A 14,970-nucleotide genomic window follows, 5' to 3' on the forward strand; every position below is an offset into this window, starting at 1 on the left:
TCTAATTTTGCCTGCTTTTTAACATTATATAAATGTAATCAAACAGTAATTTCTCTATTGTGTCTGTCTGCTTTTACTCAATATTTTATTTTTGAGATTTATCCATGTTGTTAACTATAACCACAGTACATTTGTTTTCATTGCTAGAAAGCAGACTTTTTCTATCACAGGTATATACAATAAATATTTCATGTTTTTTAGGCTCTATGGTTTCTGTTGCAAATACTCAGTTCTAATATTGTGGTATGTTACAGCATGAGAGCAGCAGTAGACAATGTGTAAATGAACACATGTGCCTATGTTTTAATAAAACTTTATTTACAAAATCAGATGGTGCCCAGATTTGGTCCATAAGCCATAGTTTCCCAATCCATGCTGTAGACTATTCTATTGTTAAGTGTATTTACAGTACAACTTATTTATCCAATCAATCCATCCTAAAAGAAATCAGTCCTGAATATTCATTGGAAGAACTGATGTTGAAGCTGAAACTCCCAATACTTTGGCTACCTGATGCAAAGAACCGACTCACTGGAAAAGACCCTGATGCTGGGAAAGATCGAAAGTGAGAGGAGAAGAGGAAGGGGACGACAGAGGATGAGATCGTTGGATGGCATCACCGACTCAATGGACGTAAGTTTGAGTAAACTCTGGGAGTTGGTGACGGACAGGGAGGCCTTGTGTGCTGCAGTCCATGGGGTCGCAAAGAGTCGGACATGACTGAGCTACTGAACTGAACTGAACATTGGTTAAGGATGCTAAGAAACTTTTAGAACACATCTTTTGATGCATATACATATGTATTTTGGTTATGTATATCCTGAATTATGTAGTTTCAGGGTGATAAGAGAAGCTTATGTCAATTGGATAGAAACTATCAAACAGCTTTCCAAATTTATACCCCCAGCAATGTATAAGAGTTCCTATTGCTCCACTCCTCTGCCAACACTTGGTACTACCAATTTTTAATGGTGGTGTAAGGATGATTTACTCCTTATATAGAGATGATACTGAAATTTAAATCTATAATAACAAATTAAATTTCCATGCAAGTATTATTATAAATTTAAGTTTAAACATTTAATTTTAGTTGCTCTGTAGTTCCCCCCTCAGTTTGGCATGCACAATCACAAATCCAACCCCCGACACCAACTGAAACAACAAAAGGTCCACTTTCTAGTCCTGGAATAGCCTGTGAATTTATGCTGTACTGTAGAAAAAAATCTTGAATGATGTGATTAGAGAAATAGGGAGAAAAAGTGACACAGCCTATTATCTTGACAAGGATCAGTTTAAACCCTCAGAAACCATTTCCAGCCAGTGCTTTCAAAGTTAGCTCCAAGTGCAGTGGGATATGCAGAAAGCGTTCATTAGTCAGGCACACCGTGAGTTAAGTCTTTACTTCTAGGAATCATTTCTAATCATTTGTAATTAGAGTAATGCTTTTGAAAATGTTTGCATTGCTACCAAGAGGAGTTGAAACTCTCTCTTCTGGGAAAGTGAGCAGATGGTGTCCCTTCATTTACTGTTTCCTGTTCGGCAGGGAGGACTGAGGGATTTAACTGGTTTTTTCCATCTCTCCTGCCTAGGTTTTGGGTAGTTGTCTAGTCTGTGGTCATAGTCCTTGGCTCAGCTACTTTTTGTCCAGTTTCTTTTGTTTGCTATCACTTTGATCTTCATCCAATATCAGCAATGCCTTGCTTGGATGACTCTCTCACTCTGGCTCTTACTCTTTTCCTTGGCAGGAGTATTCTTTTCTTTTGGTTGTAAGAATCTGGCCAGTAATGAGGTGGTAAGCTCATGTCGAAGCAGCAGGAGTTGTCAGTGCTCCTTTCTTTCATTAACTTTCTTGGGCTGTAGCCACAACAGCAAGACTTCAGGGACTGGGAATTTAACCTTCTCCAGCACTGATCATTTTTCCACATGGATTCACATGGCCCCCTAGCCCCTTGGCCCCTTTCACCACCCCCTCCCTTCACCTTGCTTTTTATAGATTATCCTGAACTTTCTGTCCAATGCTCTCCAGGGCCATCATGAAATAATATGCTTGAAGAATTTCTTTTTTTAGTTAATGATCTTTTATTCAGTGTTGTTAATTGAAGAGTACTTTCATACAGGTTTAACAAAAGGCACTGAAACTTCATTTAACAGCTGTGGCAAACTATCATGAAATAAGAAAGCAATTGGTAACCATACTTTGCAACATGATGTCATTTCTTTTAATTCTAGTAGAAGAATGAAAATTTTTGCATCCTACCTAAGGGTAATGACTATAATATATGTACATAATTAGAAATTATACAATGAATATATATAGTATATATTTAGAAAAACTCATCTCTCTTTAGTTGCCATTCAGCTGAATATTCATACTCATCACTCACCACTCAATTCATTCTAAAAGAGACAATATATTGATCTAGTTATTGGGAACTTTGACCAACTTAATGTGATAATAACGATCATCATAATAATAGAAGCAATACCAACAATAATCATAATGACAATAAAAGTATTTTTATTGTTTTAGTTATTGTTTCAGATGCCTAGTATGTGTCAGATACAATGCCAGCCAGACATTATGTGTTTAGTGTGTGTGTGTGTGTAAAATTCCTAAATCCCAGATAAAACTTATAAAATAGCTCTGACCATGTCCAGTTTACAGGTAAAGAAAATGAAGCACAGGCAAGTTTCCCACTCAAAGTTAGATCTATTCTGGATGGTTGAGCTCTTTTTCCAATACACACATCATCCCCTTCCAGTCAGTTTGCTATTTTCTTGGATTTGGTTTCTTCCATGCCATCAATATTCATTTATTATCCCTGATATACATATTCATTTGTAAAAGCATTTCCAAAGTATAGATGATAATAACCTATTCTTGGATTTATAATCATGAGCCCTAAATGTTGAAAGTCTAGATTCGCATGGTATTTCAAGCTTATTTTGAAATGGTTTCTGTGTACTAATGGAAGAGCCACCCTTGCTGGTGCTTTATCTTATTATAGACAGATTTATTTATTTACAGTCACTGATGGATTATACTCTTTTAGAGGATTAGAGGATATAGAGCTAATTGCAAATGTACTATTAACTAGTTTTAATTCATATTACTTCCACTAATTTTCAATTTGCATTAGTGACTAAGATGATTTTCCATTCTCTGAACCTATATTGACACCAAATTAATATCAATGCAGAAAAATGCCCATGTTGAGTACTACTTTCTTAATATGTGCTATTATGTGCTTTATTACAGTTTCTCATTTCCTGCTCTGTCAGTTACTCTAATGTTCCTTCATTTTTATTCAATAGATGCAATGGCTCTCTTATATTTGCTGATGGGTATGTTTCTATCATCTTTCCCCACCAGTGGCCATGGGCTTTTAGTTACCCCAGGAAAATTAAAAAACAACTTCCTGGACACTGTGCTCTTTATCTCTTAATATTCAATAGTGTACGCAAAATGCCAATCTAAGTTAATTCAGCTTTATCAGATATTCTACTAATGATTTAGGCACTGTGGCAATTCTCTTCAAGGCCAGAAAATGAGTCCATAAAAAAAGCATATGGGGAGTTTCAGATTAGAAAGATGTAAAATTATAAAGCAAAAATAGAAGACTATAGTCAAAATAACTCTCTTTAGCTGATGAAGATTTTCTTATAAAGAGATGTAGGGTGTTAAAATAGTTCATTTACTTCTGTTCAATAAAACATCAATTAAGCAAATGTAGAAGAAACACTTCATTGCATTTCTATACTTCTAAAATTATATACAAGGGATTCCAAAATTTTAAAATCAAAACTATTGCCAAAACTATAACTTTTCAATGGTTAATCCCTTTAATTCACATCTCCAGAGTAAGCTAATCTGTTGCAAACACTGGGGCTAAAGGACTTAAAACAGCCAGACAGAGTGGAAGGAGCCTTGGATTGAGAACAAGAGAGCTTGACTGTAGTCCTTGATTTCTACTTTGCTCTTACCTGCAGTTTAATTTTCTGCTTGCTCTGCTGGGGTCTAAGCTCCTTGAAGGTAGAAAGCATATTTTCCCTCTGTTTTGACTCGGGAGTGATGGAAAAACTAAGTAAGAGAGCAAGAAGGGAAGGGAAAAGATAGAGCATAACTGTAGGGGTTGGAGAAAAGGTAGAAGATAGGCTGCAGTGTCAATCTCTTGGGTTTTTTCCTTCATTGAACAGACGAGTTACTTTGGTAAGGTATTATAAGACAAAAAAAAAAAAAAAATCCCACATTCTTTGTAGTTATAAAAATGGACGTGATATTAAAATATTTTACTATATTAATGTAGAATATAGGAACTTCTCTGTGATGTAAAGGAAACACTAATTCTAAAGGAAAGGGGCTGCATCTGGAAATATTTTCAGTGCCCCATTCTTGCTTGCATCTCAGCAGTGTCTTTTTAAGCTTGGTATTATTCATTCTTAAAGAATTCACAGGGCTTCTTTAATCATTTTCACTAAATAATTTTATCATTCTTATTGTGAGCTTCTCAGCCGGTGAAGTGAAAAGACATCTAAGAAAAATGGTACAAAGATTAGATACATTATGGCTTACTCTTGAGATAATAATCTGGAGATTTGAAAATACAAGCAGCTGAACCAACCCTTGAATTTCTATATATCTGTCTCCTTAAAATACCTTAGATCCAGAGAGCTCCAACGTTTCCAAGCTCTATATTTACAAGTACAGGTGTCATCCAACAATATAGCACATGGAACTGTGCTCAATGTTTTGTGGCAGCCTGGACGGGAGGAGTTTTGGGGAGAATGGATACATGTATATGTATGGCTGAGTCCCTTCACTGTTCTCCTGAAACTATCATAACATTGTTATTAATTTGGTATATTCCATTACAAAATAAAAAGTTGAAGTAGAGGGAAAAACATAAGTGTCAAATTCTTTTTTTGGTTTCATAAAGAACTATACCAATAAAAGTTGCTATGTAGTGAAGCAGGGGTGTGCTCTTTCAGAAATAAATATGTAGAGAATTTAGTAATGTGGCAAGCAATATTTCTGAAGCCTGAATTATAATACATATTAGGAACCACACATAAGATGTAGGAAAATATATCAAACTCTACACTGATAGAATTTTGCTTTGCTATAATGGATGCAAGTCAAACAATTGAAAACAAATGTATACCACATTTGTATAATGTGATATACAAATTAGACTACATAGCTTCATGGACTATTGGAAGAAAGAAAACACACAATCATTTAAAAATCATTTGAGAAGTGTTTTGTTTCAGACTGGAAATTAAATCACTTTATATACAGCATATCTTTTGGCCTCCAATTCTCACAATAATAGTTGAGACATAAATCTTAGAAAAATGTATTGAAATATGAACATTTTTTAAAAATGAAAATTCAGACTTCATGAGTCACCAAAGGTTTCCACTTCAGTGTGTGAATCTGCAAAACAGATTAGGCATGGCAGACCTCTGTTGGTGCTGCTCATAAAGCACTGACATGCCTGGCAAGGCGCAGATTAAAAGTGTAATGAAAAACATGTTTCTAGATGTCAGCTCTAAGTATTAAAATAAAATAAAAAAAGATGGTCATAGTATTTAAATATCCAGACAATATTTCAGTGTCTATTAACCTCAGCCTTTTCACTCTTTACAGGTAATTAAAACTTGATCTCCATTTATTGTCAGTCTAGCTGAAGTTAGATGACCACCTCTTGTCTGATCCATTATTACTTTGTTATCTTGGATCCAAAATGAGAGAGCTGAAGCTTTATATTTTTAAGAAAATTACCCCAAATCTTAGATTTATGCCGTATTTTTTAATATGGAGAGACCAAACTGTCTCTTATTTTTCCTTTGGAGTTGAGAAAACTGAAGACTGAGAAATAGAAGTGGCCAAGCCTAAGATAAAATGTATACTTCTGAGAACAAAGATTTTCCTTTGATTTTTAAAGGCTATTTTCCTAAGATGTCTTTATTATTTGGTCTTGGTTAAAAACAAAATTTCAACTCCTTTTAAGGGAAAGGAACATAGTTTTACATTTTTTTGACTGGTTTATTTTCCTCCATTTAATCTGTCAGCATGTAGACAGTTGTTTCAGATATTTAGCGACTTTGATACTGTATCATTTACATTTCTTTTGAATGACAAAAACAAAACACAATATACAGTGATATTTTAATTAGAGTAATGTCATCTCAAATATTCTAAAAAGAAAAGAAAAGAAAGCCCTTTCATACTTAACACAAGTGAACAAATTCTGCTTTGCCGCTGCACCTGCTTAAAGGAATTTATTGGAAAAAATGGAATTGGAGGTATTTGCCCTTTTTATTTAAATCAGCTTAATAGTTCTTAGCACCACCTGTTACCATACTGTATAATCCATCTTTGGGTACTAGATTTTCTCCAGATGTTTAGCTTTCTATTGTCTTGGGGATCCTGGCTCTTTTAACAGTTCAGTGAATTACAGGTCACATAATTTACCTGTGCCAAACACACAATTTAAAAATGTTTTATGTTAAGAAAAAAATTACTGTTGACTTTGAAGTTTCAGTAGTTAACTCATTTGGCATTTCTGAGGACAGATTAATAACTTTGGTAGAAATTTACTGATGTAAACAAACTATCACACAGAGGTTCCGCCATGAGTCTATTTGAAATTCTTCCATTTCTTTTTCTGAAATTGTCCACTGTTTTTATGCAGGGATAGTGCTATGCAATTTTAAGTTAATTATACAATTATACAAAAGCGTGAGATAAACAATCTGTTGGTTTTGTCTACCATTTGGCAGTGAAAGCACAATTCAGCAGACAGACTATTTTCACAGAATAATCAATGGCATGACCAAGCAACATACATTTTCTGTGAGTTTTAGCCAGGATGAAACTCAAATTGTACCTACTTTAAAACTGGACTGTTTCATTCCATGAATAGGAATAGACTAAAGATGACATGAGGATCCTCTCAAGTAATTAAAGTCATTCTCCTTGTAATTTTATCCTCCTGGAAACCTTATTTCTGCAGGGCAATTATGTTAAGGCCTCATTCGAGAGAGAGTGATTAAGAATGGATATATGATGTAAACTAGGATACGTCAGTGTACTCACTATTTGCCAGTTCTTGGGGAATTAAATCTCTGGACACAAGACAAGACCCTTATTTGGTTAGTTAGACTTTAGGGTTTGGGATGAGTATATCCCTACTAGATGGGGTATAAGGGGACCTTTTAATGCCTTCAGTTCAGTTCTGTTCAGTCGCTCAGTCGTGTCCGACTCTTTGCGATTCCATGAACCACAGCACGTCAGGTTTCCCGGAGTCCACCCAAACCCACGTCCATTGTGTCGGTGATGCCATCCAACCATCTCATCCTCTGTCGTCCCCTTCTCCTCCTGCCCTCAATCTTTCCTAGCATCAGGGTCTTTTCAAATGAGTTACTGAGTTTTAAATTAAATCCAGACTTTCTTTGGAATAGGACTGATGAACTAGGCCAACCTATAGGGTTTAATTCAGGTTTAAGATCTGGAATGAAGATAATAGACTTCTTTCAAAGTTACTTTCCCTTTGATGTACCACTAATTCAGCCAACATGTAGAACTTTCTGGAGGCCCCTGAAATTTGATGGCTAATGTTGTTTTAGTGTTAGGAGGATTCCACCAGCTTCCAGGAGCCTCAGGTACTTCTGAGTGCAGTTCACTGCTCTTTATGGCATTAGGCTGTGGGCCATGACAGTCCTCAAGTGACTAATGTATTAGATAATTCCTGGTTGCCCTTCTTTATTCTGTCTCCATCATATTTTTACTGTCATTGAAATTAAAGATGAACATGGTAGGTATATGAGTCATGAAGGTATATAAGTAATTTGGCCTTCACAGTTGGCACTAGTGGTAAAGAACCTGCCTGCCAATTCAGGAGATGTAAAAGACCTGGGTTTGATCCTAGATTGGGAAAATCCTCTGGAGGAGGGCACAGCAACCCACTCCAACATGCTTGCCTGGAGAATCCCATGGACAGAGGAACCAGGCAGGCTACAGTCCATAGGGTCAGAGAGTCAGCCACAACTGAAGCTGCTTACCATGCATATTTATATGAGTTATTTACTCTAAATTGCAGAAAAATTTAAGATCTTCAACTGGCTTAGACTTCTTATTGCATAAAGACTACCTATTCATAATTAAACAATCAGCCTTCAATTCTGCTATGTTCATTTGTCACCCAAGTTTTCTATTTGAATAATAGTATCTTGGGTGGAGGCAAGAAGCTTCCATGGAAATAAATGATTGAGAAAATAAAAGTATTGTATATATTCATTTTATATTGTTTTCTAGCCGCTAAGTCATGTCGGACTCTTTGTGACCCCATAGTCTGTAGCCAGCCAGGCTCCTCTGTTCAGGCAAGAATACTGGAGTGGGTTGCCATTTCCTTTTCTGTTAATTATATATATATATATATATATATATATATATATACACATACACACACAGCATATAAACATGCTGTATATACAGATATAACGCATATTAAATGAAAAAGGTAAAAACATCATCTAAGAAGAATACCTGCTGAGATGAAAAATTTATGCTAGTGTTCTAACAAAAAAAAGAAAAGAAAAGCATTTTTAGATTTGCTGGTTTAAAAAGACAGAAATTACTTTTTTCATCCTAAATTTTAAATCTCAACTGAGGAAACAGGACTTGTATTTAAATATTTGGTATTACACAGTTAAATGAGTTAGCTGTCTTCTTCCCTTCAAACTTGTTTTAGTAGAGTTTTTTGGGAAAAGAGAAGCAGAAAACAAGTCGAAAATTGATAAGGGGAAACAAAGTCTACAGGTGCAAAAGCCTCATTTGACTGCCTTATCACAATCCCAACTAGCTTTAATAATGTGCTTAGTCATTCAGTCATGTCCGACTCTTTGTAACCCTGTGAACATCAGGATCCTCTGTCCATGGGGATTCTCCAGGCAGGAATACTGGAGTGGGTAGCCTATCCCTTTTGCAGGCAGTTTTGAATACTATAACTACAATAAAAATATAATGAATATAATTCTAATAATATAAAAATATACATATATACATTTATTACTGTTTTACAGTATTGTGTTTCTATTCACCCTTATTTTTCCTTTATTGACATGCATAATGCACTTCCTCATTCATAAGATCTTGTTACATAAGATTATGCAATGCTGTGTCACATATATGGCAAATATATTAGACTTTGCCTTTTAATTTGCATGCTATGTTAAATTTTAGATAGACAATCTTTTCCTTTATTATCTCTTTTCTTGGTTTTTGGAAATAATATTTTCTATCCTGCTACTTTTACTCATGTCTAGCTTTTCTACAAGCTCTTGTGTTATTTCTTTTCACTTTTTAATGGACCCCCATCCTGCAAATTCATTCTTAATTTGGATATTTTTTATATAGAGTCAGAAATGAGAATCTGAGCTACATTTTTTCCCCTCTATATATGGCCAGTTTTCCCAGCTACATGTTTGTAATAGTCAGTTATTTTCCCATTAAACTGTGCTACTTTCTTTATCACATACAATGTTATTTTACATATGCTAGACTCTGCTTCCACTGATCTGTTTAAAAATTTTTTATGCTACAATATGTTTTGATATATGATAGGACATTTCTCTGAGACATTTCAAGTCTTAAACATGATTTAGTTGGTTTGAGGAAATCGATTTAGTCAAAAAAGGCTTTCTTATAGTCCAGTGAATTATTTTTTCCTATTTTTATTCCTATGTAAATAAAAACAAGCAACATGCCTTTAATTATCTATTCTGTCATTTGTCATTTATTTTGAATATAGTCTCAGATTAAACTTTCACCTATCAAAATAAACTCTTCACAGTGCTGAAAATATTTGACCAGAAACTCAACTTTTATGCTAAATAATTTTATGTTAAATCAAACCAAAATATAAAATATGCAGTATAAAATATCCCAGTATAAAATATGCAACATTTCTGGTAGGTTAGGTGATGGAGTGGATGAATGAATTAGTAATGTAATGGAGGAATGAAGTATGCTATGGAGATAGATACACACATAAGATTTTCATGCTAAAGTTACATTGGTAGATATAAGACTAAGAAACTCTAATACATAAATGTCTTTTATGGTTTCAAATGTGAACTCTAGTTCAGATATTGGAATTCTAGTGGAGAATATGGTTCGAGAGAGGAATGGGATGAGCATATGAGATGATTTTTTAATTTGCATTTTTGTTTAAGAAGTGAGTGTGAATTAATTTCCTGGGGCAAAATATAAAGGTTTTAGTACACTAGGTAGCCTGAAAAATGAAATGGGTGGCACATCTTGATATTTAAAAAAAAGAATTCATAGTTATAATATATGCTCACTTTTTCCTCCTCCTTTTTGATTTCCTTCCCTTTTCCTTGTATTTCATTTTTAAAATCTAGCCTAATTAACTTCAAATAGAAAGATCTAACAGCTAGTCAGTCATGAAAAACAAAAAAAGAAAGCAAGAAAAGAAACTATCAACCGATTAGGATATCTTTCTCATTATACAGTATTAGATATTACTGCTTTGACTTTCTGGTCTCACGAGAAAGACTTGACTAAGAAAGACTACAACAAACATTCGTTAGTATGATGTATGGCAAAAATAATGGAAGTGAGACCAAACAAACCCATTCTGGCTAAAATCTTGAAGCTGTAATTGTAAGATTGTCAAGCAGTTACAGCATGAGAGTAACAGGACACCAAAGGAAATTTTGATTAGTACTTGAGAGCCTTCATTTTCTCCAAATGTTATTCACCAACTTATTCAATGAAAAGGACTCTTTTCTGAAGTTGCTATTCATGCACAAGGAACTGAACAGTTGCACTCTTAAAAGTGGTGGCCAAACAGAGCTAACAGAGAGCTTGGAGTGTGCACTCAGATGAGAAAATGAAAGACACACTATTTCAAAAAGCTTATTCCAAGATGGAGGGAATACTCCTAACAAGTTGATTGCGTTTCTGACTATGCCAATGATGTAACTCACTATGAGTGTGCTAAATAAACCATTGAAATAGTTTTTTTATTTTTCCAATTTAGTCTATTTAAGGAAGCTACTTTCACATTTTTAAGAATAATTTGTAGGATTGATCAAGTGCTAAAGTCTGTGTAGATTTTCTGAGTTGCTTTATAATAACAAATTAACATACTCTGATGTAGGATGCTTATAAACATAATAATATCTCAAGAATATTGAAATTGTGAGCATTCAGATATCTCCAATTCATCTATTTTTAACAGAAAAGTGACACATGCTGTAGAACATTCTTATTTTAAGTGAATTATGCATAGTTTTTATCCCAATAACTGCTTACAACTTTATTGATAAACTTTGTTTATACTGCACAGAGAAACCAAGTATGGTACTGGCACAAAGACAGAAATATAGATCAATGGAACAAAATAGAAAGCCCAGAGATAAATCCACGCACATATGGACACCTTATCTTTGACAAAGGAGGCAAAAATATACAATGGATTAAAGACAATCTCTTTAACAAGTGGTGCTGGGAAAACTGGTCAACCACTTGTAAAAGAATGAAACTAGAACACTTTCTAACACCATACACAAAAATAAACTCAAAATGGATTAAAGATCTAAACATAAGACCAGAAACTATAAAACTCCTAGAGGAGAACATAGGCAAAACACTCTCTGACATACATTACAGCAGGATCCTCTATGACCCACCTCCCAGAATATTGGAAATAAAAGCAAAAATAAACAAATGGGACCTAACTAAACTTAAAAGCTTCTGCACAACAAAGGAAACTATAAGCAAAGTGAAAAGACAGCCTTCAGAATGGGAGAAAATAATAGCAAATGAAGCAACTGACAAACAACTAATCTCAAAAATATACAAGCAACTCCTGCAGCTCAATTCCAGAAAAATAAATGACCCAATCAAAAAATGGGCCAAAGAACTAAATAGACATTTCTCCAAAGAAGACATACAGATGGCTAACAAACACATGAAAAGATGCTCAACATCACTCATTATCAGAGAAATGCAAATCAAAACCACTATGAGGTACCATTTCACACCAGTCAGAATGGCTGCAATCCAAAAGTCTACAAGCAATAAATGCTGGAAAGGGTGTGGAGAAAAGGGAACCCTGTTACACTGTTGGTGGGAATGCAAACTAGTACAGCCACTATGGAGAAGAGTGTGGAGATTCCTTAAAACACTGGAAATAGAACTGCCTTATGACCCAGCAATCCCACTGCTGGGCATACACACTGAGGAAACCAGAAGGGAAAGGGACACATGCACCCCAATGTTCATTGCAGCACTGTTTATAATAGCCAGGACATGGAAGCAACCTAGATGTCCATCAGCAGATGAATGGATAAGAAAGCTGTGGTACATATACACAATGGAGTATTACTCAGCCATTAAAAAGAATACATTTGAATCAGTTCTAATGAGGTGGATGAAACTGGAGCCGATTATACAGAGTGAAGTAAGCCAGAAAGAAAAACACCAATACAGTATACTAACGCATATATATGGAATTTAGAAAGATGGTAACAATAACCCTGTATACGATACAGCAAAAGAGACACTGATGTATAGAACAGTCTTATGGACTCTGTGGGAGAGGGAGAGGGTGGGAAGATTTGGGAGAATGGCATTGAAACATGTAGAATATCATGTATGAAACGAGATGCCAGTCCAGGTTCGATGCACGATACTGGATGCTTAGGGCTGGTGCACTGGGATGACCCAGAGGGATGGTATGGGGAGGGAGGTGGGAGGAGGGTTCAGGATGGGGAACCCATGTATATCTGTGGTGGATTCATTTCGATATTTGGCAAAACCAATACAATATTGTAAAGTTTAAAAATAAAATAAAATTAAAAAAAATAAAAAAAGAAATATCTGCATTTCCCATAGGCAACCAGCATATGCTCTATTTTAAGTAGCATAATAATTTCACTAATGTCAGAAGGAACTGTTAAACTTTTATCAGAATGAAATTACTTATTATCAGAGTTACTTAAAACCTATAAATTGGATGGAAAATATTCAAAATGACTTAAAAATTAGAATAATTTAAGAAGGTTCTGAGAGTTCATATTAAATAACAACTTCTTAACAAAGTTATAATATTTGGCCTCTTAGTCTAACAGGTTAATTTTATAAGTAAACGGCAAAAAAGTACAGTATGATCAAGATCAAAAGTCTTTTTCAAAACCATGTGTCTAATTGGCACTAGTTAGAATCAGAATTTCTTCCTCCCCAGCCCACAGATCTAGTTACACAAATAACAGTTATTATCCATAAATGATACTTGAATGAGAATTCAAGTAAATTAAGATATCTACTCAAAGATATCTGCTAGCTCTTCTATTATTTGTCATGATTCTTTTAAAATGTAAAACTTATCATGACAATCCTCTGCTTATCCTCAGCAACAATTCCCCCCACCCAATTCACTCAGATAAAAACTTGTCCTTATAATGTTCTTGCAGAATTCTGCTGCTTTGTCCCTCTATTATTATACTCTGACCTCCCTAACCCCCAACTCACCCCCAATTACTCTGCCTCAGCCCTTGGTTGTTAAGTTTGCCACGCATTCTCATTGCTAGAACCTTTGTAGTTCTCTCAGCCTGGAGTTTTCTTTCCCCAGATGTGTTCCTCTCCCTCCCTCAATTTCTCCAAGCCTGGGCCATAGGATGACTCCTAAATATGGGAAATTGATGCCTTTGCCCTGTGACTGTTCTTTTAGAGGTGCTATTTCTGTTTTCCTTCTTGTTGAACCCCACCTGCCATAAAGCAAAGAGTTGGACAAGCCAAGGGGATCTACCTGAAACTGACAGCCCTTTTCTAGACAATGTCCCTTTTCAGGGACATTGACAAATGTTATGACTGAGGCTCTTTTACTTGAGTCATAGCATCAGTGAGTACTTCCCATTTATCTTATTTAAAATTATGTCACACTATTCCCGAGATCTCCCTCTTTCCCTTTCTTATAGTACACATCTTCTAAAGTAATACACAGTGTGTGTTAGTCGTGTTAGTGGCTCAGTTGTGTCCAACTCTTTGCAATCCCATGGACTGTAGCCTGCAAGACTCCATGGGATTCTCCAGGCAGGAATACTGGAGTGGGTTGCCATTCCCTTCTCCAGGGCATCTCCCTGATCCAGGGATTGAACCTGGGTCTCCTGCATTGCAGGCAGATTCTTTACTGTCTGAGCCACCAGGGAAGCCAATCTAGTGTATAATTTATTACTAATAGTGCCTGTGTCCTCCAGCTAGGATGTAATTCCACAAGGCAGGGATTTTTGCCTGTTGTTCAGTGCTGTAGCACCTTGTCTCAAACAGTGATTGGTATACAATATGTGTTCAAAACTATTTGTTGTTTAAATGAATACATGAATGAAGGGCACAGATCTATCTTCTGTCTTCTAAAAGCTGTAGAAATGATAGAAATTCATTTGGAGATGTTACATTGTTTTCACTTCATTTTTCTTGCCCTTGAAGCTGAGTCCTGATGATTTAAATCTCTCTTCTAAAAATCATCACATAGTATCAAAGTTTTTAAAAAAAGTGTCTCCAAAGTACCAGAGTTCAAAAACAACTCCAATGCTTCATAAAATTTATTAGAAATGGCCTCTATTCCTTAGTTTTGGAACTATAGTTGAAAAGATACGTATTAGCAGAAAGCTCAGTTCAAAATAAATGTGTTTATCAATTTGTAAGTTCTGAATTATCTCTCTGGGATAGTCTTAAGTTTTAATTTCAAACCTAAAGAATTCAGTTCCCCAAAGATATATGAACAATATTTTGGTACAATATTTTCCACTCTGTGTTTTCTAAATATTTCATAGTTTGCTAAATGTTTGCTGTTATGATCTAAATAGAGTATTGATTTAAGGATGAAATACTCCCCAAGTGATAACTGGAATTTTTGAAAAAGGATTATTAAACTTTTA

This window comes from Bos javanicus, chromosome 1 (assembly GCF_032452875.1).
Source record: "Bos javanicus breed banteng chromosome 1, ARS-OSU_banteng_1.0, whole genome shotgun sequence".
In the NCBI taxonomy this organism is placed as follows: Eukaryota; Metazoa; Chordata; class Mammalia; order Artiodactyla; family Bovidae; genus Bos; species Bos javanicus.